Source organism: Vanessa tameamea, chromosome 3 (assembly GCF_037043105.1).
Source record: "Vanessa tameamea isolate UH-Manoa-2023 chromosome 3, ilVanTame1 primary haplotype, whole genome shotgun sequence".
Taxonomy (NCBI): Eukaryota; Metazoa; Arthropoda; class Insecta; order Lepidoptera; family Nymphalidae; genus Vanessa; species Vanessa tameamea.
The window spans coordinates 612,984-629,077 of NC_087311.1; the positions used below are offsets into that span (position 1 = coordinate 612,984).

The 16,094-nt window shown below is 33.0% G+C and overlaps 1 protein-coding gene across 1 annotated transcript in view; it reads right to left on the bottom strand.

Moving 5' to 3' along the window:
• Window positions 1-16,094, bottom strand: part of LOC113397385 (protein O-mannosyl-transferase TMTC1-like) — a 169,153-nt gene that overhangs the window by 84,766 nt on the left and 68,293 nt on the right. The window lies entirely within an intron of this gene.

A 16,094-nucleotide genomic window follows, 5' to 3' on the forward strand; every position in this document is an offset into this window, starting at 1 on the left:
AAAGGGACGACTTTTTCAGACTTTTACCATTCCAACCTAACCTAACCTAACATGTAAATCCTAAGATTTACCAAGTGAATAATGGTAAAAGTACGAATCCCAAAGTTATATGCCATTTACCATTCATAATCGGTAAATCTTATGTTTTACTGGAAAATCTTAAGATTTACCGTAGTTCGAGCTTTTACAGTAACATATCTAATTATTTTAAATATATTATGAACAAGTAAGTAACTACTAAAGGTTATTACATTAAGAAGTACAGAAGAATATTTACGACCTATTTATTCTTTAAATTACATAGTAAGAATAGTGAAAATTACAATAAAAGTTTTTTATTTAAAAATCGAAATAAAATTTATCCACTTGCGTATTTTATATAAAAACTTAGACAAAGACAGAAATAAGCGCTTGTAAAAATAATACCACAGATAAAAATATAAACAGCGGATGGCCAATGTTCTCGAACTTTTGACCTTGTCATAGACGAGGGAGATCAACTGAATTATATAATAGGGTCGCTATCCCGGCCGTCCTTTCGACCACGAGGTTTGTGCTATTTACTAAAATATTATTATACCGACCTTCTACCTACTTTGCCGGCGAAATGTGCGAATCTTGTAGTCTGTTATAAACATTTATTTGTTTAAGTATTCCCTAGCCGAACGGGAGACTCTATTAACTATATTTATATATATTTAGCTAAAGTATATTTAGTTAGTTTGCAAGAGATCTGGATTTTATACATAATATAGTTCGTGGGCCGAAGAGTTGAAAAAGTTAGTTTACCTTTTAAAAAAGTTATATGAATAAGTTCGATTTAGTCTCGATGGAAAAGTTGAGTTTTTACAATTTTATTATTATTTATCCGAATTGGAAATTTCTTTCCATTATCCAACAATTTTTGAAGAGGGAATAAAGAAATTTAATTTAATTAAATTCTTTTGATTCGTCATTTTTTAAGTCTATAAAGCCAGTTCGGGAACCATCGATTTGGAACGAGAATTCTTTCAACAAAGAACGAGAAATAATTCAGTATTTTCACTTGAAATATTTTGTTTTATTTATATATTTTTGAAGAGCCTATAAGTATCCCACTGCTAGACCTGAATTTATGAGGATAATGCTTGGAGCTTATAAATGGACTAGCTGCTCGTCCTTTGCTCTGCTAAATTACAGATTCTGTCGTGTATGATATACGCGAAACTTCAACCGTTTACGCAGTGCATGCAACTCCCAAAGCCCTCAAAAGATTTTTGCAACATTTTTCATTGATACTTTGCTCTTGTTGATAACAGTGTGATGATAAATGAGCTCAACCCTACCTCGATACTGATTTTTTTCTTTCTAGCCCAGTAGTTCTCGAGGTCACTAGTTTAACCAAATAACCAAATTATTCGATTTTATAATATTATTTAAATTACAAACAAGGATGTCTATTCAAATAAATCTTTTGTCTAGACAAAAGTCACGTTCCTATATAATAATTATTAGCCAATATATCACGCTAATTACTATTGAGCCCGTGAACATTAACGCAACAGACAAATACAGTGCGCTTTTGTGTCAAGAAATTTAAATAAATTAAGGGTCAACTTAAATAATTCATCTTTCATCCCAAAAATTGTTTACGAACATCTACAAGGTTTTGTTTTGTATCATATTACCAACGAGGTACAAAGGTTACATTAATTGCAATTTGTATTTTTACCATTGTTGAAACAACTATTAAAGGATTACCGCAACGTTGCATTAATGGATTTGACAACTGGCTCTACTTTTGCACTTGGTCAAGTACTATTCCAACTAGCAGGGTGATAGAAGTATAGTATAGTATAGGTCGGTATGGTGACCTTGTTACATTGTTATCAACAAACCTGCAACATTTAACGACCGATCACTTAACACTGACTATCTTCCTCGTGATCATACGACATTGAAAAATTCATACTATTGTAAGACTTGAAGTAACGGCCTTTATCTGGTAATCCGGTAATAATTGTCTGTATCTCGACTAATAAGATCAAGAGACGCGGAAACATCACATAGACGCATTCCAAAGGTTTCGTTGCCTATGTTACGAGTATATACAGGATAAATTATTTTATTCGATGCAAAATGATTAATTGAAGAACCAAACCCAAGTCATTGATGGAGTGATCGTATTTTGGTAGATTTTAAAAAAGGAAACCTACCATTTGTTGCTTTTACACGTAAGGATTGTTCATTTTCTATCACCCATAGATATAAGCAATTAATGGGGGAAAATTACCTGTAATAAATAATAATAATAACAAAGTGACAGAGAAAAGCGGAATTGTCCAGAGTTTGGGGCACGTGTCTTAACTGATGATTGCGGTAACCATCCCGGGCAAATACTATTCTATACAATTTTCATGGTGTTTATTTGTGTTCGTAACAATTCGTCTCGTACATGACGGAGGAAAACCGTGAGGAGGCATGCGTTGGATAAAAATCTGCTGCACGTGCAATAACCTGCAATGTAGGAGTGTGGTAGAATAATACCTAAAACTAGCCTTAGCCCAAGCGTGGGACATTTACATGCTGTTACTTTGATAGATAAAAGCTGAGATGGCGTTGCATAGACAAGCGCGTAGTAAGTGAAGTGTCGATCGCAGGTTCAAATCGGGCAAGAAACCGTGAGTTTTCATGTGCTTATAAATTTATCATGCCTTCGGTGGTGTAGGAAAACATCGTATGGAACTGCATGTTACGGATGTTAATCTGTGTAATTAAGTTCCAATATTTCTCCTGAACGTAGAAGTGATCTTTCATAGCAATGAGATATATATTAGTTTAATTAAAGGAAAAAAAGTTCCAACAGTAGACTTCTTGGAAATGTAATTTTCCTATCTAGAAAGCCATGAAGATGAATAAAATTGTTTTTTTTTCATATATTATTTAATTCCAATTTGAAATGTCACCAAGGAGTTCGCTGACCTTGATAAGTATTAGTTGTTTTAAAATAAATGATCACAATGGTAATGTAAACACGAACGAACATGAATAAATATTAGTTAGTAGCAGTGAACTCAAGTTTTAGTTCCAAACTCCAACTTGGTCACTCCGGTATGAATAACATGAAGTCACAAGAAAACTTTCTTCATAATTCAGGTCAGGTTAAGATACAACTGAATTAATGGTATTGCTTATCTGGTTAAAATATAACTCCATTAACCATTGCATGTATTTTTGTATATTATTTTATTTAAAACTTTTACCACTTTTGATATGGTGGTAGAGCCTTGAGCTAGCCCATCTGCGTTGGCACCACCCACTTTTTGTATTTCGGTTTGAAGGGTGAGCGAGACAGTGTATTCATGTAACTTTGCATCATTAGGGAATAACTAAAGTCATTAGGGAAAAGATGAAAATTAAAGTACAAAATATAAATTTACAATGGTTTTAATTTTTTTATCTCTTTTGCTTTAACATTTTAATTATATTTTTTACGAGAATATTTAAAATTCAAAGATTTTTTTTAACACAATAATCTAAACGACATTTTAGTAAGTAATCTATGAAAGTAAAACATTAACAGATACTGAAAACATAGAAATGGAAAAAAATTGAGTTTGCAATTTCATTTATAAAAATGTTTAGGTTTTATTTCAAATCTCTAGAAGCGTCACACGACTCTTTGTTACAAAAGATCTCAAAATATACATCAATTTATTTCGTATTTTGAAAAGTGGGTCGAGAAATTCATCCGTTGTTTATATTTTTGTAGTATTTTTACAGCTACCAAAAAACGTCTCCCTCGCGCCTCGGTCTACGGATACGAGTTTCCTGAGAGTGAATTTTGAACTAAAGCGATGCAAAAATATTACTTCATCGAAATAATGATACCTCAAAAACTTAGTTCTGTTACTTAGTGAATATTTGTTTGCTCGCAGGTATTATATGCAGGTAGTACTGTAAAATAAGTATATTATGCTTTTTCTATTGCATTTCTTAATTTATTTGGTTGGTGTACCTAATGAAGAATTATTATCACCGCTCATAGAAATTGAAGCTGTAAGACATATTAACTATTCCTTGCGCCTCTGGCCTTGGGAACAGAGAAGATGTCCCTTCTCCCGAGCCAGTGTAAATACAGGCAGTATTTACACAGAATCACTCACCCTACAAATCTGGAAACCATCGATATCAAGTAACTCAGTTAGCCAAATCTATTTACGTGACCTTCAATTTCAAAATTAGTTTACAAAATACATTTATCTACAAAATATAATGTTTTTAAATATAGACATTTTTTTATGAATACTTAATTGCATAACATGTAAAGAAAAAAATGGGATTCGAGTGCCCGAGAAATAGTGGTGCGCAAAGCTGATAGAAAATCTTCTGACTATTTTTTTACAGGCAAATTTTGGTGTTAGAATTTTCATAACAGGACGGATAAATACTGTTGAAAAGATAAAAAAAACGAAGAAATGGGTTGTGTAGCGCAGTCTTGGTTTCACCTACTTAATATTAATACGAATGAGTCCACGAAAATATTGGATCTAATAGTTGGCTCATTTAGATGTAATGTACAAATGATATTTTTTACTGTGCCAGCGTCTAAGGTGAAGGTGACTCACTATCAGGTATGTCTGCTCCGATGTCTTAATGTATTTATTGTCCTGAATATTTTTGTTTTCTCGATTAAATCCATCCAAGTCGACTTACAAAGAGTCAATATATAAAAATAAATGTCGTTGTCAATATATTTTAGAATATATATTTTTTTCTATCATATCATAAATAATACCATAAACTGGCGTCTCTGATGAAGGAGTGATTGATTAATTACTTCCGAAATTCCCTAATTTCATTAAAAAACGTGTAAAAATCCAATAAAGCAGTAACCCTTGGCCGTACAATGAAGGCTATTAATTAGATCGACAGCCGAACCGTTGCGGGCAAAAAATATTAATCCTCGATATAGGAGCACACGTTCCGATGCCCTCTGCTTTAATTAAACGAATTAATCAAAATGCCCCTCTCCCCCGCGGAGCCCTGCTCCGCTCAGCTCCGCTCGCTGCCCCCTATTCTAGTGTCAATCACGTGACGGGGCACTTTGCTTCTCGTACACGGAATTTTAATTAATACATCGAAAAGTACTGAGAGAAATGTATATTTTTTTTACTTACCGTCAATATATATTCGGATACCAAATGACTTTTTGTAAATTGGTATATTATTGAAATATGTCAAATGTCCCTTTTGGGGGTTAACGTGTTTGTCTTTTCGGAGAGTTAATTAATCTTTAAAGTAATTACTGCGAGGGTCATGCGATTTGTTAATTAAAAATGGAGAAAAATTTATTTTATACCAATAATATACAATATCTTTTAGAAATTATGTGTATGAACATAGCTTTAAAATATTATGTGAATGGTTTGTGAATCGTTACTTTTTATGGTGGGGTTATTTATACCGTATTACATAAAATGTAATGTTCCTTTGTTTGTCCCATGTAAGTTCAAATGGCGAAATGTTCTTTTCATGGAATAGGTGGCAAACGAGCAGTAGGCTCACCTGATGGAAAGTGATTACCACCGCCCATGGACATCTGTACTAGAAGGCTTGCAGGTGTGTGTTTAACAATCTTAACTTGCATGAAGATTTCTTGTATAGCATTACAAAAGATTAGAGGTGACGTATCTTTTTATAATTTTGGTAGGCATACTGGTAAATAGGCGATCTGATGGTAAGTGGTCACTGCTCAATGCCCATATTGGTGACGTAAATTTAAACCATTCCTTACATGTCCAATGCGCCACCAACCATGGAAACTTAGATGTTATAATCCCTTGTGCCTGTAGTTGCACTGGCTCACTCACTTTGCAAACCGGAGCACAGCAATAAGCATTGCAGTTTGGCGGTTGAATATATGATGAGGTAGTACCTTTCAAGACTGATTTGCACAAAGCTCGACCACCAAGTCATATTATGTAATTATTTCCAAAAAAGGACATAAAGGGACAAGCAAAGTCAAAATCCGTATAAAGATAAATAGATAAAAATTGTGTTATATTAGTATTGCTCATTTTTTATCGTTTTGTTATAATATTATTTATAACTTATAATCTCTATTTAAGTGTTTATATTGCGTATATGCACTTTGTATTATATTGAGGTACCTTTGCATAATTTTAACAAAACAAACACTTTGTACTTCAAAATAGACTTGTTCAAACTTCAAAAGACACATAAAACCTTCAATCAAAAAAAGTCAAGAGCAGTTAGCGGTCCGTATTTTGACTTTTTTTTAAACTTTAAAGCATTTCAGAAAGGCGAATATTCCGATGTTACTAGGATTACATACATGGATTTAAAATAATTCATCGCGTCAGTGTTCTAGAGAGTGGCAGTGATAGATGTACCGAAACATTTATCAAAAACTGAACACTAGTACTCAATACTGTCGCTTTGATGAAATATGCTCAAAGGAAATTAAACTCTTTGTTAAAAGGATGTAAGGTTCCAATCGAGTTTTAGCATATTTGAATATTCTACGACTGCAATCGATTGAATGCGTGTTTGTTCAAACACTGCGTTTTTTATTCGTTTTTTACAATTTTAAAGCAGACATTTTAGTCAGGACAAACTCAAAATATACTTTATGCATATACATTTTGTAAGCACATTTGATTCATATCGTACAAGATCAAAATAATTAATAAATAATTTTAAAGTTAGCATCGTTTAAGAATGTAGAATCAACCGAAAATAACCGGCAATTAATTTACTAGTTATTATATAATTAAGTTTATTAAAATAAAAAGTAAAGTAAAGTTCCTCACACCGCAAATGCACAACCCGCTATGAATTCTAAGTAATGTCCCCAGTGTAAGACACGGGTACACTCACTCTTCAAACGGAAGACAACAATGTTAAGTAAAAACAACTGTTGAATGAACGGTACATAAACAAAGAAGCTTAACCCTTTCACAGCTATAACGTCGTTTGTGCCCTTCACAAAAAAAAAACAATCAGATCAGCCCCAATTCAAATAAAATAAAATTCATTGTCAAAAATAAAAGTAAATTTCATACTGACTTGCTAAATAACATATTGTTGAAACTATTGAAATGAATCTTCAGTCTCCAAAGTGAGGAGTTAAACATGAATATCTAGTTAGCGTTTCATCCATCAAGCTAACCATCAGCAAGTTATCTTGAATTCTAGCAAGCGGAGTGATTTAACAGAATTTATTCATTCCATCATTCACTCCGCTTTCAGCAGCATTGTATAAATTGGGATGAATGGGACGAAACTGCTCTATTAACTATATGTTAGTTCATGAATTTAATTTCGTTCGTTCAATGGAGATAATCGTTCGAATTAGTTAACGATGCGAAAAAGATAATATATATATGGTTAAATGTGGAATAAATACTCAATAAAAGGCGTATTTTAAATTTAATTATATTTATTTAAAGCGTCAAATAAGTTAAGGAGTTTTACAGTAATTCTTCTCGGTACAATCCGAATTGCACATACATACATTAACAGCCTGTAATTCTCCACTGCTGGGCTAAGGCCCTTTGAGGAGAAAGTTTGGTGGATACACATGTGGCAGAATTTCGTTGAAATTAGACACATGCAGGTTTTCTCACGGTGATTTCCTTCACCGCTGAGCACGAGATGATTTATAAACACAAATTAATCACATGAAAATTCAGTGGTGCCTGCCTGAGTTTGAATCCGCAATCATCGGTTAAGATGCACGCGTTCTAACCACTAGGCCATCTCGGCTCTTTTCGCTACTTTATCTTAAACTTAATATTTAGAAATTATATCATCAAAAATACTTGTAAGATTCTACTTGAATAATTGGTCTACATTTCAAATGAACAAAGCGTGTGTTCTTACAGGTCAAGTAGATCAGTGTTAATTTAAATTTATATTATATTAACAAACGTCGAACTAAGTCATGATATTCACTGCAGTTGCTTTTTATACATTTGATTATACTATAGAAAGCAGCTAGGGGTTATCTGTGACAGTGTTCTGTAATTTTAAGATAAAATAGTTTAGGATTAACCTGACGTTGGACCCTAGTATGGTTTCACTATATTTGTCCCCCTCAATGCGCTCCCATGTGGATTACGCAAAGGTTAGTGGACATAATATTTAAAAGAAACTTATTTCTATTGACAAACAAAATGTGGTCTCCTGCCGTGTATTCTCCTTTGTGAATACCAATTGTCATGCCGTATAATGGTGTAAAACGTGTACATGTATTAGATGAACCTTTTTTTATGATATAGACAGGTGGACGGTCGTATGGGACACGTGATGGAAAGTGGTCACCACCCCACAGACAATAAATATAAATATACTGGACAACATCACATACATTACTCTCAGTCCAATGTAAGTAGCTAAAGTACTTGTGTTATGGAAAATCAGAAGTAACGACGGTACCACATACAGTCAGACCCAAGACAACATAGAAAACTAGTGAAATTTTTCTACATCGACTCGGCCGGGAATCGAGCCCGGGACCTCGGAGCGGCGCACCCATGAAAACCGGTGTACACACTACTCGACCACGGAGGTCATCAAATGACTCTGTAATAATTAGTTCTTCCATCGCCAATGCACCACTTACCTTAGGAATTAAGGTGTTATGTCCCTTTTCCCTAGTTACACTGGCTCACTCACCCTTCAAACCGGAACACAACAATACTGAGTACTGCTGTTTGGCGGTAGAACATCTGATGACTGTATGGTAGGTACACGGGCTTGCACAAAGTCCTACCACGAAGTCCTACCACGAAGTACAACCACGAACCACCAGCCAGAACCACGGGCAGTTTCAAAAATAAGTTAATTTAAATATCGAAAACAGTATATTTTTATTTTAATCCGAATTCAAGTCAAGGCAATTTTCTTAAGTGACTAATCGGAATTCTGCCAGAATTTTCACCTGCGAAAGTCGAGTACGTGTAGAAAGCTCCTTAAGAAACCGGTTTAAAATGAATATACATAGCTTAAGAGACCGTGCAGCCATAAGATACGATGGTACGTGAATTTAAACTTATATTTTAAAATTTAAATTGTCGGAACTTTAACATTCATACAAAAAGCTACTAATCATAATAATTAATATAATAAAATTGTTTGATTTGCAATAAGTTGATTTTTAGTTATTTTGATTTACAATCACATTCAGTTAATAATGTTTTATTTAATATTTACAATATATAACACAATAAATTTTAATACCTGAGACAACTTTTGAACGTAATATAAAAATTAACCAATAGAAAATTGTTAAATTTTTTTCGTTGTCTTTTCTGATTACTTTAAGAAGAATATTATATATATAGAATAGAAGCCCTAAATTCCTGTTGTTATAGGAAAATCTTATCTGAAATATTTATCAAATGTTATTAAAATATATGAAAATAAAATTATTTTTTCTCTTACATACAATCGAGAGGTTGGACAACCCTAACAAATTCTTTAAGATCGATCGATCCCTTACTCTAGAGTTAAAATAAATATCAACGCTGCTTTATTTATCAAGCAGTAAATTTGTAATGAGAATCATTTTGATCTCTACAGTAAAAAAAATAGCAATTTAACAATAGGAGCAAACTTAACTGTTATACCAGAATATTGATATATTTACCATAACGTTCGTTTATACATAAAATACGCAACGAAAGTTGTAGCTCGTAGCGCTCAGCGTGCTACAAGTATAAGAGCTACAAGCGCTACGCTATCTCAAGCGGTAAAGCTCGCTCGCAAAGCTATGTTGTTCGGATGTGTCCTATCTTAATGGCCGTTGTAAATTATTGGTTTTAATCTCGTCCCATCCCTTTGTCCAGAGCATTAAACCATATAATATAGTTATAAGTCGAAATGTTTGTTTTATGGTGAAACCTTCATCAGACAATTTAAATATTATAAATCTCTAATCTGAACAGCGTCAAAATAAATATATACGACTCAATTTAGAATTATGTAATTGCATGTATATAATTACAAAAAATGATTAGTACATTTTCATAGCATTGATTTTAAGCCTATATTCGTGTGGTGAAGAAGCTTATTTTAGCTTCAGAGAAGTCACCGCAGAACGTGTCAAGCGACGTTAACGCTTGTGCTGCTAAAGTATCATTATTTCGAGTGTCGAATCAACGAGCTGTGCTCATGCTACAGTTCATCGATTCGTGATATTACATTTGGTTAACGTTTCGTGGATTTGGTTCGACGAAAACTAAAATATGAGGAATTATTGGAAATTATTTTATTATCGCGGCAAGTTTTTTTTTACAAAAGATGTGCTATTTATATTAGGAGTTCCTGTAGTTCAATATAACATTCTCAATATCTATTCGGTTCTTTCTCGGTTCATTCTAGCATGTTTATGTCCCTTGTGACGGTTATGACTTTGTTTTATTTGCCATTTAAATCCAACATAAAATAAATTTCAAATATTTTTTTTAATTTAAGCGAAAAATTGCAAATGACTACCTACGCCTTAATCTCGTCTTGTTATTTCTGGCATATATATATATATATGACGTACTTCCTGCTCAGTGTAATCTCCTATATATGTACGTGGGCCGTGTTGATTGACTGGCTCGTGTATAGTTAAGTTATGTTCCCCTATCATATTGTTTTATTTATAGAAACAATATGTATGTGCCTGAAATTACACAAGCTCACGTCACAAGGACTTGGTTTTCTTCGAAGTTTCATTTTAAGTCGATATGGTCATTTTTCTTATTAACAATTCTTCATGTATGTTATATTAAATATGATGTTTACATTTAAGGATTCATACATTGAGTACGATCTAATTTAGAAATAATACTTTAAGTATAACTGTTTACGAAGATTCGCTTCATAAATTCGTTTGTATCGCGATTGTGAAAACTATAAATAATATGAATAAGTATTATTTTTACTTACTAATTTACCGCAAATATCCATTAATCTTCTTATTCAAATTAAAGCGGAATATAATTAAATAGCACTTAAACTTGTACGGTATTCCATTAGCTTACCATTCAACCCTTTTCAGGCGTGTTTTTGCGGGGTTATCTTTCTATGAGACCTCTTCAACCGTTCTGAATTGGCGAGCCGTTCTGTGCTTCCACTCCTATCTTTTATCCCTGTGACTTTGTACGTGATACGTATATTTAGAATTTAAGTTACGAAGAGCACTTTACGAAGTTGAACACACAGTTTAGAGTTTCTTTGTACAACGTGAACGTTTAAGTACTTATATCTTGATTTTATTGTTTACACATCTATTTATGTTATATTGTAAACTTCTTTATATACTTTTATTTGTTCGTGTCTATATATTATTATATGTACACGTACACACACATCTAAATATTGTCATACATTAATGGGCACCGTGTAATAGCAGTATATGTCGGTTAATTCTATCTGCGTATTTATATTTATGCATAGTCATTTATTTGATATTTATATCGAATGCCAATTTCAACTCGCACTCGAGTTGTGTCGTTGGAGTTTCGCTCCCTGAGTGCTGAGCCAATTAACTCGTGTGTCCGAATTGTCGTTACGTACGTACGTACGTACTCTTGACACGAAATTATTTGGTTTTTGGTACAAAAAAATATATAGAATATATTTTAAATAGACATTTTTAGGTTGAACTTATCTGTTAATATAAATAATTATGTTTAGCTACTTATAATTGATACTTGTTAGTCTAGTGGCTGGTCAGACCGTTAAATCCGACTAGACCAGAAGTAAAATAGTTAAAAAAATCACTTCTAATTACGTATTATAAATTATTATACTTTTACCGTATAATATTATCTTTGTAATTCGTTAGTCTTCCTTGTAAATTGCCAGCATGCTTGAAAACTGTCAGGAATACATCTTCATCACTAATTCCCGATTTTGGGTTGGGCCCTGTGGAAACTCCTGAGCCAGGAGTGTCCTTCTGTTGACATTCACGCAGATTCTATTCACAACTTTAGGAAGTATATTTTTATTTCTTCCTTTTATAATCAATTTTTTTGTTTGTTTTGCACTTTTCGTTTTTGTTTACTTTTAAGTAATATCTACACTAAGATAATAAATTTATACTTAATAATTGTGTAAATATTTAAGTGTGGGTGATTGTAAATAAATCTATTAAACAAAGTAGAATACATCACAATTGTTACTTAAAAAGGTATGTCTGTGTACCTGATATTAATACCTTATTATTTAACATATATCCACCAATCAGAGTGGCGTAATGGAATACTAATAAACCTCCTTCTTATCATGAGAAGTTTACACTTCAGTGGGACAATTACAAAATGTCACATGATTTAAATAAAATCGTAAGGTTTATTTAAATACTCGCATAAGTACATTTAATTACTTCTTTTAATTTTTAATTATGGAAGAACAATCATTAAAAGAAAATGTCTTATTTTATTTCGGCTAGGAAAGTTGACGGATTTTCGCATTTTCTCCAATATAGTATGCTTGTATTATTCAAATAAACCTTTCTTTAGAATAACTCTATTTATTGATGATAACCGCATTCGAATCCGTTACGTAGTTTAAAAATTTAAGCGTACAGACGGCGAGAAGTGACTCTGTTTTATTACTATGTAGACAAAATAAAGGCCATCTCAAGGTGAGTTAATATAAAATCAATTCCATGAACCGTATCCGAAAAATACGTGTCTGTGAACTTTTATGGTAATCACTGAAATAGTGAAAGATTCGTCTTCTTAATAAATAACGGCCTTACTTATTTCGTGGTTTCATTGCTGTTTTCATACACGTATTGTATTCTGTTTGTCAATATTAATATATTGATTTGTTAGTATGACTATTGTACTTCATAATTTATATCGAACAATACCGGAGGGTAAAATAATTATAATTGTGGTTGCTAGTTTTTGTAAAAACTTATTTGTGAGAAATTAGGTATTTTCAATACCGTGATCGTTGATCTGTGATACATGATCAACGGATGATGTGGTTTGCTCCTATTTCTTTATCGAATTTTATTTGGAATTTATGGCATTTACAAACGCCGTCTATAGGTTCTGTCATTAGTTTAATCAAATATTAATTTAATATTTTCTGTCATTAAGAAGAAGACACGTCATTGTTTAAATGTTCACTTTCTTAACTGTGATTGGTTTTAGGACTTCGTGCGAACCCGTTTGGGTAGGTACCAATCATTCATCAGATATTATACTGCTAAATAGCAATACTCAGTATTGTGTTCCGGTGACAAGAGTGAGTGAGTCAGTCTAATTGGAGGCATAAGAGATAACATCTTAGCTTCCAAGGTGGAGTATTGACTATGTCAGAAGTCGTTAATATTTCTTATGGTGCCACTGTCTATCTGCAGTAGTAACCGATGTTCAGACGGCTAATTGCGCGTCCAAATTCCAATATTATAAATACATGTGTGGGATCATTATCCCATTTTAATTTTTATTATAATATTTACCTTTATGTATTTAATAATAATATTTGTTTTTACCTTATATATTTACCCCCAAACTGGTATCCCCGACGTGATGTGAACACGCAACCTTAGTTTGCTCATTTCATTGTGTCTTACTCTTCTACCCCTCAACATGTGATTTTAATTATATTTATAAGTGAGGTAGATATAGGTATTTATACACTATACGTGTCGCTCCACTGATAAATGCGTTGAAGTAATTAGAGCGAAAAACCTCAGAAAGTCAGTCGGAAACCCGCAGTGTCACGGTCGCGTGTGACCTCATACCGCATTGCGATTCGCACATTTCACCTCGCCTCGCAAATTTTTCAACAGTAAAATATTTTATGAGTTAATTTATTATTTAATTTTTGATATAATTTCATCTATAGAATACTATGTTTTATGAATGGACAAATATTTCTTCGAGTCTTAAAATAATCATTCGGGACTATTTCATCTGTGACATAATTCGTGATTATTTTGGTAAAAAATACTTCACTATAACCAATTCTCATATAAGTTTCCTAATACAAAAAAAAAAAATAGACCGAAATTCGTAAGCCATGAAAATCTAAATCAATTATTTGTTTTCATTTAAAATACCGGGACGAACCAGCAAAAAACACAGTTACCCTTTTTCTCGTACGATGGACGTAGACAGATGTATACAATGATACTTATGGTCATATTGTTTATGCTTTATTCGCATTTGAAAAAACGTTTTGACCTTTTATTAATTGGTTTTACGAGTAATTAGGTTTTACAAATGGTAACGTTTCATCTTTGCACACAGACAACAGCGCTGCAATAAAAGTTAAGCACTCCTAATACCGTCAATACAGCTTCACACATGGGATATCAAATTAAAATTCTACCGGTTCAGTCGTTCATCGAACCTTTAAATCGAACCCATTTTTTGTTGTATTGCTTTTTAGCAGTAGAATAAGGGACCAGCGGATGGTCACCATCAAGATTTATGTGCAAAAGGGACCGTGGTGCCAACGTGTTACCACCTCGGCACGCCATACATGTCGTCACGAAATGACGTGTATACGTACTTAGATACAAATCTATATAAGTAAAACCCAATAAAATACATCAGTGCTTCCTAAATCAGTTATTTTTAATAACTAAGATTTTCAAATATATATTTCGTCGGATTATGGACAAGGTGATGGTAAAATAAAATGAACGGAATGCCCAATATCAAATAGGAATATTGGACCAAAGCACATTTACATTTACGAATTTTTCGATATTGTTGAATGTTGATGAAGATTTTATAAGTGTTTCCAGTTCTAGTGATGCACCGAATTATTTGTGAACATTATATACGGATGGATGTATTATTTATACTTAACTTACTTACTTATTTATACATCTTTTAATGAAATTTACTTTTAAAAATACTTTTGAATCGTGACACGTTACCTCCTATTCATTGAATTTTCATGTGCTTAATTTGTGTTTATAATTCATCTCGTGCTCGGCAGTGAAGGAAAACATCATGAGGAAACCTGCATGTTTCTAATTTCAACGAAATTCTGCCACACGTGTATCCACTAAACCGCATGGGAGAAGCGTGGTGGAATAAGCTCCAAACCTTCTCCTCAAAGGGACAGGAGGCCTTAGCCGAGCAGTGGGAAATTAACAGGCTGTTACTGTACTGTACTGAAGTAGTACCAGTACTTTTTTTATAAACACGAACCAGCAATCATTCAATCCATACATTTGTCAAACTAATACTTTTTAATCATTTATTTTTTTTATATTATTATTATTAAATTTGAGTGCATTTAGTGGAAGTTCAAGTACAATACTTGACGTGCCGCTCCTTTTTATATATAAAAAAGTACAGACGCGAGAATTTAATTATCTATTTATGTAAAAGAACCTTCAAGCAATTAGTGTTGAAATCTTGAGAAGTCAGACTTAGGACTTAGACATAAATACGCAGCGTTAGCGCCAATGCCGCGTGTTGCCTCTTACCGCATTGCGATTCCCACCATAACTCACTCCTGTTGGCAAATAGCTTGCATTCGTCACGACTCACGAAACATCAGCTAATAAGAACCTTTATTGCTTTCGGGAATGAAAAGAAATATCATTGATGTAACTATGACGGCGCTTAGCGATAACACTGTCTGTATTTAGTAGACTTTATTTGACGATTATTCTTGATGTTTTGCTAAACATTTGTAAATAAAATATCTAATGTTTATTCCTACAATCATATAATCACAAGCAATCAACAATTAATCATTTGATAAAATTAGATGTCATGTGTCATCATTTGACAAAAACCAATCAACTATTGTTACTATTTATCTTTTTAGAAATGGACACCTGGTGGTAAGTAGTCAACTAGCCACCACCACCACATTTAGAAATATTAACCATTCCCTATATCACACCAATGCGCCACCAACCTTGGGACCTAAGATGTCCTTTGAGGCTACAGTTTGAGTACACTGGATCACTCAACTTTCAAACTGGAAGCATACAACAGTAATATGGCTGTATGGCAATAGAATATCTAATGAATGGGTGGTAATTACACAGGGAGACTCGCACAAAGCCCTACCACCAAACGAAACGAATACTAAATATAATATTA